This window comes from Malania oleifera, chromosome 8, assembly GCF_029873635.1.
Source record: "Malania oleifera isolate guangnan ecotype guangnan chromosome 8, ASM2987363v1, whole genome shotgun sequence".
Taxonomy (NCBI): Eukaryota; Viridiplantae; Streptophyta; class Magnoliopsida; order Santalales; family Ximeniaceae; genus Malania; species Malania oleifera.
Window position 1 is genome coordinate 61,058,183 of NC_080424.1, and position 13,176 is coordinate 61,071,358.

Below are 13,176 nucleotides of genomic sequence, written 5' to 3' on the forward strand. Positions count from 1 at the left end.
AATAATAATAATAATAATAATAATAATGTAATAATGCAAGATTTGAAAATAATAATATAATAATAGTACTATAATAATAATAATAAAGTGATATTTAAAAGAATAATAATATTAATAAGGATAATAATAAAAATAATAGTATAGTAATAATAATAAAATAATATTTAAAATAACGATAATAAGAGAAATAATAATAATAACATATTAATAATAGTAATGAGAATGGTAATGGTAATAATAATAAAATACTATGATAATAATAACACTAATAATAATAATAATAATAATAATAATAATAATAATAATAATTATTATTATTATTATTATTATTATTATTATTATAATAAATATAAAATAATAATAATAATAATAAATTACTTCTATCAATATAGGAAAATAATTAATAATAATAATACTAGTGAAAATAAAAATAATAATAATAATATAAATAACAACAATAAAAATCATAGTAATAATAATAATAATAATAATAATAAAAATAATAGTGATAATAAAATAATAATAAAAATATGGTAATAATAATAATAATAATACAATGAGAAAGGATCTCTTGTTCTATTTGGCTTGAGCAAAAATAGGGTGTGTACAGTGTTTGAGCACAACAACTTCTAGTCGCTATGTATTCTGCCTCGGCTATGGAAAATGCATCTGAGTTCTATTTCTTAGGAAACCAAGAAACTATGGATTGTCCTAAAAAATGACAAGAACTGCTAGTGCTTTTTCTATCTACTTTGCTACCAACAAAGTCAGCATCAGAATAACTGACAATCTGAAGAGATGTGTACTTAGGATACCATAATCCAAGTTCAACAATTCCAATAAGGTATCTAAGTATCCTTTTAACAGCTAATAGATGTGACTCTTTAGGTGCAACCTGAAATCTTGCGCACAAACATATGCTAAACGTAATATCAGGCCTACTAGCAGTCAGATATAATAGGCTACCTATCATTCCACGGTAGAGCTTAATATCCACCGGTATACCTTGCTCTTCCTTATCTAATTTTGTGGAAGGACTCATAGGTGTTCCTAAAATTTTACCATATTCCATGTTAACCTTTTTGAGCAAGTCTCTAATGTATTTTGATTGGTTTATGAAAATTCCATGTTTTTCCTGTTTGATCCGAAGTCCTTGAAAGAAGTTAAGTTCACCCATTGTGCTCATTTCAAATTCACTTTGCATGCAGCTAGCAAACTCATTACACAACTCTTTATTGGTTGCTCCAAAAATGATATCATCTACATATATTTGTTCTAGGAGCAAGTTATCATTTTTAGTCTTTATGAAGAGTGTTGTGTCAATCTTTCCTCTAGTAAATCCATTATCTAGAAGAAAACCACTAAGCCTTTCATACTAAGATCTAGGAGCTTGCTTCAATCTATACAAGACTTTAGTCAATTTATAGACATGATTTGGAAATTTGTGGTTTCAAACCCTAGGGGACTTCCTCATTAATATATGCGTTTTTCACATCCATTTGATATTATTTAAAATTCTTAAAAATAGCATATGCCAATAATATCCTAATAGCTTCCATTCTAGCTACATGAGCAAATGTCTCTTCAAAATCTATGCCTTCCTCCTGGTTGTATCCTTGAGCGATTAGTCGAGTTTTTTTTCTCAAATTGATTTAATTCTTCTTGTATAGATATCACCCATAATTCATCCACAATTGCCTCACTAATACTCTTAGGTTCTTCTTGTGATAAGAATGCAAAATGAGTAACCAAATTTCTAAGTGAAGATCGTGTAGCTACTCCACGTGATGGTTCACCTATAATTTGATCAATGAGATGATTCCTTCCCTACTTCCATTCCCTAGGTAGTTCATGACTCTCAGTTTCTACTTAAATATCATTACAAGATGTTTTGTTAACTTCAATGTTCTTATCTAAGTTATTTTCAATAGATAGTTTTTCTAATCCCTTACCTATCTCAATCCCATCCTCATCAGTCTTTTTGGAGAACGGATTTGACTCATTAAACATTATATGGATGGATTGAATTACAGACAACGTTCTTTTGTTATACACCCTATAGGCTTTACTATCTAAGGCATAACCTAAAAAGATACCTTTATCTATTTTGGCGTCAAATTTTACTAGGTGTTCATTATCTCTAAGAATAAAACATTTGTAGCCAAAGAGATGGAAATATGAAATATTGGGTTTATGGCAATTCCACAATTCATAGGGAGTTTTGTTTAGAGTGGGTCTAATAAAAAATCTATTCAATACATAGAAGGCGGTGTTCACTACCTCAACCCAAAAATACTTAGGTAGCTTATGTTCATTAAGCACAGTTCTAGCCATTTCCTGTAAAGATATATTCTTTTGCTCAACTACCCCATTTTGTTGTGGAGTCCTAGGTGCTGAAAAGTCATGAGATATTCCTAGTGAGTCACATTATTCTTCCATACCTTTGTTTTGAAATTCTCTACCCCTATCACTTCGTATGTGTGTGATAGTATAGCCTTTTTCATTATGAATTCTTATACACAATTTAATAAAGTTTTCATATGCTTCATCTTCATGTGCAAGAAACAGTACCCATGTAAATCTAGAATAGTCGTCAACAATGATGAAAGCTTATAATTTACCACCTAGACTTTGAGTTGGATTAGGACTAAATATATCTAAGTGCAACATTTGAAGTGGCCTAGTGGTGGAGATAACTTTCTTCTTCTTAAAGCTAGATTTTATTTGTTTTCCCAATTGACATGCATCACATATTTTATCTTCACAAATTTTGTTTTAGGTAATCCCTTAACTAATTCTCCTTTAACTAGTTTCGATAATAAGCCCATATTTGCATGTCCTAATCTCCTATGCCAAAGCCAACTAGCTTCATCTATAGCAAAAAAAGCAAGTTACATGTTGAGAAACGAGATTATCAAAGCTAGTGGTGTAGACATTTTCATGATGATCAGCAGTAAACAATATTTTGTTTTTAGTTTTATTCTCTACAGTGCATTTGTCATGTTCAAAGAAAACTCTATAACCTTTATCACTCAATTGACTTATACTCAATAGGTTATGTTGTAGACCATCCACTAATAACATGTTATCAATAACAAGGGAAGGTTCCTTACCAACCTTTCCAACTCTAGTGATTCTACCTTTTGAATTATCCCCAAATGTAATGAATCCTCCATCTTTGGATGTAACAAATGCGAATTTAGCTTTATCTCTTGTCATATGTTGCGAGCATTCGCTATCCATATACCACTTGTCCTTTGAAGAGGACGATCTTAAACACATATGCAAAACATACTTAGATAACTACTTTTCGTACCTAGGTTTTCTTGGATCCTTTGCGGTTAGTGTCAAATTCCCCTTTTACTTTGCAAAGTTTTTTAATTCTTAAATCCTTGTTCTTAAACGGACGATCAAATTGTATATGTCCTAGCTTCTTACATTTGAAGCATGTACTATATCTATAATTGTCTTTAGATGGAGCATAGGATTTTGATTCTTTTAAAAAATAGTACATGTGAAGGTGTTTCTATTTTAGGTTTTCCTTTTCATTAAAACCAAGTCCTTTTTAACAAGTGAATTTCTTTGAGCATTAAGAATTTTATTAAGAACATTTTGGCCTTCTATAAATTTATGAAGAACTTTTAACTTATCTTCTAACTCTCTTTCTAGCTCCATAATTTTCATATCATTTTCGTTTATTATAGTAGCATGAGATTCATTTTGTCTTTCCAACAACTTTGAAAATTCCATTAATTTTAATTTCAAATCAGAATTTTTCTTATTCATTTTCTCAAGAATTTTCAGAGTATACAAATATTCCTATTGCAGTTCATCATAAGAAAGCATGCTATTTTCATTTTTTGAATCACTGGAATAATAAGATGAGGCAAAGCAAAAAGATTGCTCCCTTTTTCTTGTCTCTCCCTTTTCTATTTTTGAATCATGGAATTTTCTAGTGTACTTCCTCTTCTTTTTCAAGAACTTTCCAAACTTCATAGTTAGAAGTGCCATATTATCTTCTTATTATGAACTGCTCTCTTTATTGGAATTGCTAGATGATGCTTTGAGGGTTGTCACTTTCTTAGTTTTATTCTGCTCACTCTGTCTTTCATTTATCGTTAGCTCATATGCTATGAGCGACCTGATCAACTCATCTACTATCATCTCCTTTAGGTTCCTCCCTTCATCTATAGCAGTGGCTTTTTCTTCCCAGACTAGTGGTAGTCCCCTAAGAATTTTCCTGATCATCTCGTAAGTGGGGCAAGTTTTACCAAGAGCATGTAAAGAGTTTGTGATGTGGGTGAACCTCGTGTACATAGATTGAATAAATTCACCAACAGTCATTTTAAAAGCTTTGTATTCACTGGTGAGCCTATCTATCCTACTATCCTTTACATCTTTGGTACCTTTATAGGTGACTTCTAATTTTTCCCAAATTTCTTTAGCAGTCTTATAGGCCATGACTCTATTAAAATCATTTACATCTAATGCATAGTACAAAAGATTTATAGCAGTGGCATTAACTTGAACTGAATTCGAATCATCATCTGTGTATTCCTCTTCAGTCTTAGGTACACTTTTGTTATCAATAATTTTCATAGGGACATGGTCTCCTATGTAGACAATCTTCCATACTTTCTAATTAGCATTTTTAAGGAAGATGCACATTCTTTGTTTCCAATAAGTATAATTTACACCACAAAAGATGGGTGGTCATGTGGACTAGTGTCCCTCACCAAATGGAGTTACACCGATGTGTGCCATTGAGATCTTTTACACTAAAACATTTAAGTCTAGTGTAACCTCGCTCTGATACCAAATGTTAATTTAGGTGCAATCCCAATAGTGGGGGTGAATTAGGTATTTAAAATTATTTAAATTTATTTTATCACTTAATCCCTTTTTTAATATTTACCAAAATAATCACAAGTTAGGGAATACTCAGATTTCAATTTATTAAGCTATCTAATGAAATTAATTCAAATTAATATCTTAATAAACTAGATGATACCCAATTAATTCTCAAGTGCTCATAATATTTAGCAACATACAAACATGCAAGATTGACAATGACATGCAAGCAAAAATTAAAAGGAGATCAGGGAAGAGAGTTGCAAACACATATTTTTACAAGGTTCGGCCTACCTCGACCTATCCCCTCGTCTTGAGGAACCCACTCAAGGATTCCACTAAACCCGCTCCTTTAACTGGGACGGAGCTTCCCGTTAGAATCCACTGCTTACAAGAGGCGTAACTTCCTCCTCATTCTGGTTCACAAACTGAACCATCAATATAACTATAAGATTAAATTTTTTTGCAAAACTCAAATGCTCCTTAACAAGCTAATGAGGACAATTGAAATCCTAATTCATACTCATATGATATAACTTGAAGCTCAATGAGTTTATGCAATGTGGTCAATGATATCCTTTTAATAATCTTTGTATAAATATAGATATGACTATTTAGCTTCAAAGATTAAATCTAAATTAATGATATTTGTAAAAATATATGTAAACTAGTTTTGCTCCAAAGATCTAAATCAGCAATATGATCTTTATAAAAATATTTGTAGGACAATTTTGCTTCAAAAATCTGAACCCAAATCAGTATTTTTCAAAAAAATTTGTCAAGACTATGTATTTAAAATCTTTAGTATTTTCTTATCAAAAGTTTTTGCAGTAATATTATAAGATGAAATCTTTGAGTAAAATATAAACTTGAATATTTGCAAAGATTCAAACTTTAGTGAAACCCTTTCTCAAATAAATGTTTCAAATAAATGTTTCAAATAATAAAACAAGGAGTTTTCTTCTTAATAAAATTATTAGCTATTAGAGTATGAGAGACAAAAATCCTTTGATATATATATTGAATGCCCAAACAAATCACTTATCGATCAAACCTCAATCACCAAGGATTGCTTGCTGGATGTGTAGATGAATACTCTTTTGAAAAATTGTGATGATTTGCCCAAAGGTTATGAATGCAATAGAGTGTTGGCAAAGTCTTTGGAATGGAGGCACACTTAGCACAAGATATGAAGATTAGTCTCTTTAAAGTGTTTCTTCTTGTGTTTTTAGGGTTTTGGTTTGTTTAAATAAATGTTCTCGTCATTATATCAAGTTCTGACCATTGGATCAAGTAAATAAAATTTAATCCATTCGTGTCTGCACTGAAACACTCATCTGCGTCGTGAGCTTCGTTGACGAGTGGATACATTTGTCGACGAGTGTACAACACTTGTTCGTCGATGAGTGTACTATCTGAATATTTTGAGCTCTTGGTATTTTCTCGTCAACGAGAACAAATTGTTCATCGCCGAGTGGCTTTCATGCGTTTGTCAACGAGGCCACCTATTCAACCTAGGATAAGTGAGTGTAACTTTTCATATAATGCATGTATCCTATGATCCATCTATTTGTTATTTTGAGCTTCCAACTATATCATGTGAGATATGTAAATACAATCAAATACTAAATACCCATTACACTTGAAAAACTTGAAGCTTGCTTCTTCCTTTCACTCTTCTAATTGCATGGAGTGTGCTAGGTTGTATATACTTTAATTCCCATTTTTAGTGGGGATGAGGTCACCATGTGTGACTACTTTCCAGACCTTCCAATCCATGGTTTGCAAAAATATTCTCATTTGCTGTTTCTAGAAGGTGTAATTTACACCATAGAAGATGGGTGGTTTAGATGAGGATTAACCTTCGCCAAAAGGGGATACACCTACGTGTGCCATAGGGATTTTTATGTAACTTTTAGTTTAAGATTTACTACAATCAAGGGCTCTGATACCAATTGAGATTAAAGGTGTACTTCCCAAAAGAGGAGGGGTGAATTGGGTTTTTAAAAATTTCTTTAGTTAAGTGTAACCCTTTTCAATTTATTATTCCACAATCCTCTTTCAATTTAACTTGATTACAATCACAAAACCAATAATATCACAACCCAACTTCTAATATCAATTCTTCTACGGATAAATAATATGTAAGATCAGTTGTATATTTTAATGAAAAATATCAAGATAGACTTTCATAATTTTGATTTTAAATACTCTGTATTTTATCTTCAATAAGATAATTAAATACACAAATTTTATCTTAATTGTGTTCTCAAATTTCAATATTTAGAATTTTTCCAATCAAACATCCAAAATAGTTTCTTGATTTCAAATATAAACAAAATCAGTATTTCAGCAAAACTTTCAATATGTAGCAAATTCTCTACAACCAAATAATCATACATGCAGATTATATCTTTGCCCCAAGCAACACGTTGTGAGGATTTTCCTTTTCCCAACTTCATTACCAAGTGAAGTTATAACCTATCTCCCTTAAAGGTGGAGTTCGCCTCTCTAACGAGAATCCCCTCTCGCTAGGCATTGATCCAACAATCCTGAATCATCAGACAAATAAGAAACTAAGAAACAAATTTGTTCGTACAAGAAACACTCTCAGTTAGAGTAGATTTGTACAATTGAAATTCAGTATACTTCAATCAATAAACAATGAAGAAGATGAAGCTCGAAAGAATATTACTAGGGTTCTAATTTAGATTTGAAAATATTAGCAAAATAGATTAGAAATTCATGGATTGTTTCAGTAATAACATAGTAGTAGTTTCAGAAAGATATTCAGCAAGATAACTGTTGACCTTATAGGTCATACCCTGTTTTGATAATGACAAATACTGTGTTATTAAATGTTTGATGAGTTTGTGTGCAGGATCAATTAGAGGTTTCATTTTGGTGCACATGGACTTGAAGAAGACAAAAACCCAGAATTTTTATTCACTGTAATTTAATTAAATTTTTATTTGGGTCTATAAAAATTAAAGCTCAATGGTCTATAATAACTAATGCATTACATGCATGATAGGATAGATAAGCTCAAAAGACTTAGAATAACCTTAGGGCTCATAAATTATACATGAAAATGTTCCCTATTGACTTAAAATTTAATCATCATATGAATGGGGACAACCTTATAAATAGAATAGGACCGAAAATGCTCAAAAAGGGTATGTTTGGTCGACCGAACTTAATACACAGGGATCATTGGTCGATCGAACCTCCACCGGGTTAATAGTTTGACCCTTCGGTCGACCAACCTTAAAATGAGCTGCAATGCTCTGGTTGACCGAACTGACACGTGGGGAGATCCCAACCACCCAGTTGACTGGGCTCACAATTCAAAATTTCCTGGTCGACCCAAACCCAAAGTTCGGTCAACCGAACCTTGGAGGTTTGGAAATCGCCTTATAAATGGTCGATCAAACTTGTAGTTCAAATTCTCCCCGATCGACCAAACTAAGCACCACAGTCGACCAAACCATCAAGATGGTCAACCGACCCTCTCGACTTGCTCAAATTTTACCGAGGTTAAAATGTTATTTTTAATTAACCTCATTTAAACTTTTCCAAAAATGTCGGACAGGTCCCAAACGGTTATAATTTTAGGGGTGTCTATATATACCCCCTCATTTGCACGGATTAGGGCTAGATTAGAAAACATAATTAGCAAATACTCTCTAAATTTTAAAAAGCCTATTTCTTATATTGAAGCTTCATACTACCATTCTTACTCATTTATAACCATTTAGTAAGAGTGCTTTTGTGTTCATCTCATTAAGCTTACACTTTCATCTGCTTGTGTTGATTGAGATTATTTTATTTTGAGAGTAAGCATCAATTTTTTTCTAGGAGACTTCGTTTATAAGTCTTCCGTAGGAAAACTTCTTTGAGCTTGTGAGTTTTGCATATTAATTGCAATACTTAAGAGTTCATATTGCGTTTTGTTTGTGAAATAATATTTTACAAACCGATTTCAAATATCTTTTATGGTTTATTTTGAAAAAAATATTTGTTCAAGATATTTTGCAACAACCTGAAGAATTATGGTATTTAAATAATAAAGAGGGAGAAAGAGGAAATTAAAAAGGGGGCACAACAAGTGTTCGTCGACGATGTGACATATTGGGCTCGTTGACGAAGGTGCGCTTCGTCAATGAGAAAATACCAAGTGACTATCTACCTATCTCTTAATTTCATCGATGAGAAGCAAATGTTCATCGATGAACGTCCTTCTTGACCTCATCGATGAGAAGCAAATGTTCATCAATGAACATCCTTCTTGACCTCGTCGACGAGGTGACGCAGCTTGTCAATGAAGGCTAGTGTATAAATAGGCAAAAACTTCAATTTTGGTCCAAATTTCTTGCGCAAATTCTCTCTTCTCTCTCCTCTTCAGTTTCCCATCTTTCTTTTTAGGTTTCTGGGCCGGATTTACACCGGTTCGACAATCTGAAGCCACCACGACACTTCTGGGAAAGTTCTCTGCAAACCTACCGGAGTGGATCGTTGGTGGGGCTACTTTGGAATTCATCCCTAGTTTAAGGTAAGGCTATTTATTCAAGATTTGGTCTTTCCATAGTTATAGGAAATGTTGTACATGAATAAATACTGAAGTTTGGTTCTGAGAGTTGTCGTTTTCAGGGTGTTGAATGGGGAATCCTGCGAGAATAGGACCAGTGAATTTTAGGGGGGATTTTTTTTCAGTAACCAGGTAAGGGAATAAACTAAAGCAGTCATTTTCCATGCAAATTATTATTATTTATTAGCAAATTAATTTTCAGGAAGCATGTATTATATATATATATATATATATATATAAGTAGATTGGTAAAAATGCATATTTGAGAAAATACTGCTATTATGTTGAAATGTATATATATTATGAAATGTCAGAAAATATGATTATAGTATAGAATGTATAGTTTTATTCAGCATTGTGGGGCATGAATATTATTTTACATGGAAAGTATTATGTTATGACAATTTTACGAATAAGGTATGTTTTCAGAGATTATGAAATAATGCGGTATATTATGATTTTAAAATACATGATAAATGAATTATTTATTCAGAATGATAAGTATGAAATGTTCGGCGCAAGGCCGTGATTGATAGCTGGCGCAAGGCCGTGTATTATGTATGATTTCGGTGTAAGTCCGTATTTATGAATGTTCGGCGCAAGGCCACATGTATAAAAGGAATTAGCGCAAGGTCGTATGTATGTATGTATGTTACTACTGAAAATGCTATCAATCTATTTATGTTAGACAAGTATATTATCATGTATTATATGTTAACAGAACCTGGATGATAGTTCAGTTCAGTTATAGGAGCACGGTACCGTAGCTATATAGATCAGATTATTATGTTTCAAACTTGTGTTAACCGCCCCTACAAGTAGAGGGGGTGGGATATGGATAGTCGATGTGGCTTTTAGTGTAGAGTTGTAGATGTTCACTTGGCTGTCCAGACCATGTGGCAGGCCCATCGTACTTACGTGCATTTTTGGCTAAGCAGTGGTTGGCCAGCCATTATCGGGTCCCACCTTCGGGCTGCACAACTTGTCATGGGGGTAATACATGATATCAACTAGCTATACATCCTGGGTAAATTTTAGTATTATCAGTTATATCAGACATTTCATGATTAGTATGACTTATTAGAAATTATGAAAGTATATGAATTTTCAGTATGTTTTGATGAATGTTTTCTAGCATATGAAATGTATTTTATATGTATTATAGCATTGAATATTCATGTTGTCACATAGCTTTATTTAATTTATTTTCCATTAGTGAGAAGTGTCTCACCCCCCCAAACTTAAATAATTTTCAAGAAACCTAGAAAAACCGGTGGATCGAGGCCGCCGTTGAGATAGTGTGATACTACCTCGCTAGGAGGGTACGTTTTGATTTAGGAATAAGAAATTTATGTAGTGGGTTCCTAGATATGTAAATAACTTTTTATTTTTGGAGATTGTGTATAAACACGGTATTTTGGGAATGTAGCTGACTCTTGTATTATGTATTTTATGGTTATGAGAATGTGATTTACATTTACTGCTGCTTAGGTTTCCACTATGAATGTCAGATGCGTCCCCGTTACCCACGGGTTCAGGTTGACTATATTAATAAATACATTTTACTATATGATAAGATAAGCAGGTTGTTATAGTTTGGTATCAGAGCCTAGGATACTAGGTTCTGCTGACTCTAGAATGCAGCAGTAATAATACTAGAGTATAGGATAAAAGAATTTGAGGTTTGGTTTTGTAGTCGAGATGCAAGACTTCCGTGGTGGTTTGTGTGATTTTCCTGGGGTGACGACTTCAAGAAAGCCATGTTAAACTATCGTCGGGTTGGGTATCTAGGTTACAGGATTGAATCTTGAATTAAGATTAGAAGTGATGAATTAATTAAGGAGATATTGTACTAGTTGGATGATATGTTATGGTGATAGGGCTCTAAGTTAAGTTATTTATTTTTCAAGATGGACCCTAGAGGCAGTAGTGCCAATGCTAGTGGAAACGAGGGAGTTGGGCCCTCAGGCACTACGGTCGGTGATTCAGATGCAGTTTTACGTAGCGTGGCACAGCAAGTCATGACTGAAATTGCCAAGAATTCTAGGGAGTTGGGTGGTTCGTCTGCAGGCCATGACAGCTCGATAGAGAAATTCATTAAGATGAATCCTCCGGATTTCTCAAGAGGAACTGATCCTGCAGTCGCTGAAAACTGGGTGCAGGAAATTGAGAAAGTGATTGTAGTGCTACAGTGTACAGAGGAGCAGAGGGTGCTGTTTGCTAAATATAGATTGACTGGAGAGGCTGAGAGATGGTGGACGGTGGTGAAACTCCTAGAGCAGCAGAGGATAGTACCTGTAAAGATGACGTCGGAGTGGTTTAAGGAGATATTCTTTGATAGGTATTTTCCACCCTCGTCAAGGGAAGCTAAGATTGAGGAGTTCCTAAATCTGAAGTAGGGACAATAGACGACGCAGCAGTATGCGGTGAGGTTCATCGAACTATCTCGCTTCGCCCTGTAAATTATTCCAGATGAGGCGAAAAAGGTATGGCGATTTGAAAGAGGTCTCAGGAGAGAAATATATAAGCAGGTGTTGATACTGAAGTTGCAGGATTTTGGTGAGTTGGTAGATAAGGCCACCATACCAGAAATTGGAGAGCGGTTGGAGGCTGAGGAGTAGAGACAAAATAAAAGGTCTACACCTTTTGGTTCCCAGTAGGGAGGTGGTCGTGGTTCATGGAAGAGAGGTGGCTACTACATAGACTGGAGGCAGGAGACAGGGAATCATGGTTTTCAGGGGATGCAGCCACTTCGAGCTTGCCTGACTTGTGGGAAGAGACACCCGGGGGAGTGTCATGCCGGGTGAGGTATCTACTACCAGTGTGGGGAGCTAGGGCATGTGATAAGGGATTGTTAGGCTCAAATGGGTGTTGCTCCTACTCCAAGACCTGCTCAAGGAGGTTATCAGACACCACATGGAGGTCAGTAGAGGAATATGGCTCCAGCTAGAGTTTTTGCTTTGACGTCAGGTGATGCTGAGATAGCCGGCGATGTGGTGACGAGTACGGTTAATATGTTTTTATTAAAGTTATTGCACTATTTGACTCGGGGGCCACACACTCATTTGTATCTATGGGGTGTGTTAAATTGTGTGGGGTTGAAACACAATCACTAGATGTGAATTATTAGTGACTACACTGACTGGCTCAGTTGTGAGGTGTAGTAGGGTACTCCGTGGCTGTCCAGTTAATGTTCAGGGAAGAATTTTATCTATTGATTTGGTGGTATTGGACATGTATGGGTTGGATATCATTTTCAACATGGATTGTTTAGCAGTTAACTCTGCCATTATAGACTACCGTGTGAGAGAAGTGATATTCAAACCTCTAGGAAACTAGAATTCAGATTTACAGGGTCACGAGTGCAATCTCTGCCTCAGTTAGTTTCGGCTATTTAGGCAAGGAAACTACTTCAGAGTGGCTATTAGGGATTTATAGCTTTTTTGAAGGAAATGTCAGAGAATGAAATGAAACTTACTAATACGCTAGTATTGAAAGAATTTAAAGATGTATTTCCAGATGAATTACCAGGTCTGCCACCTGATCATGAGGTAGATTTTCCCATTGATCTACTTCCAGGCACAGCGCCGATTTCCAAAGCACCGTATTGAATTGCATCGGTAGAGTTGGCAGAACTAAAAGATCAATTGTAAGATTTACTTGATAAGGGTTTTATATGACATAGTGTATCCCTATAAGGAGCTCTAGTATTATTTGTGAAGAAGAAGGACGAGTCT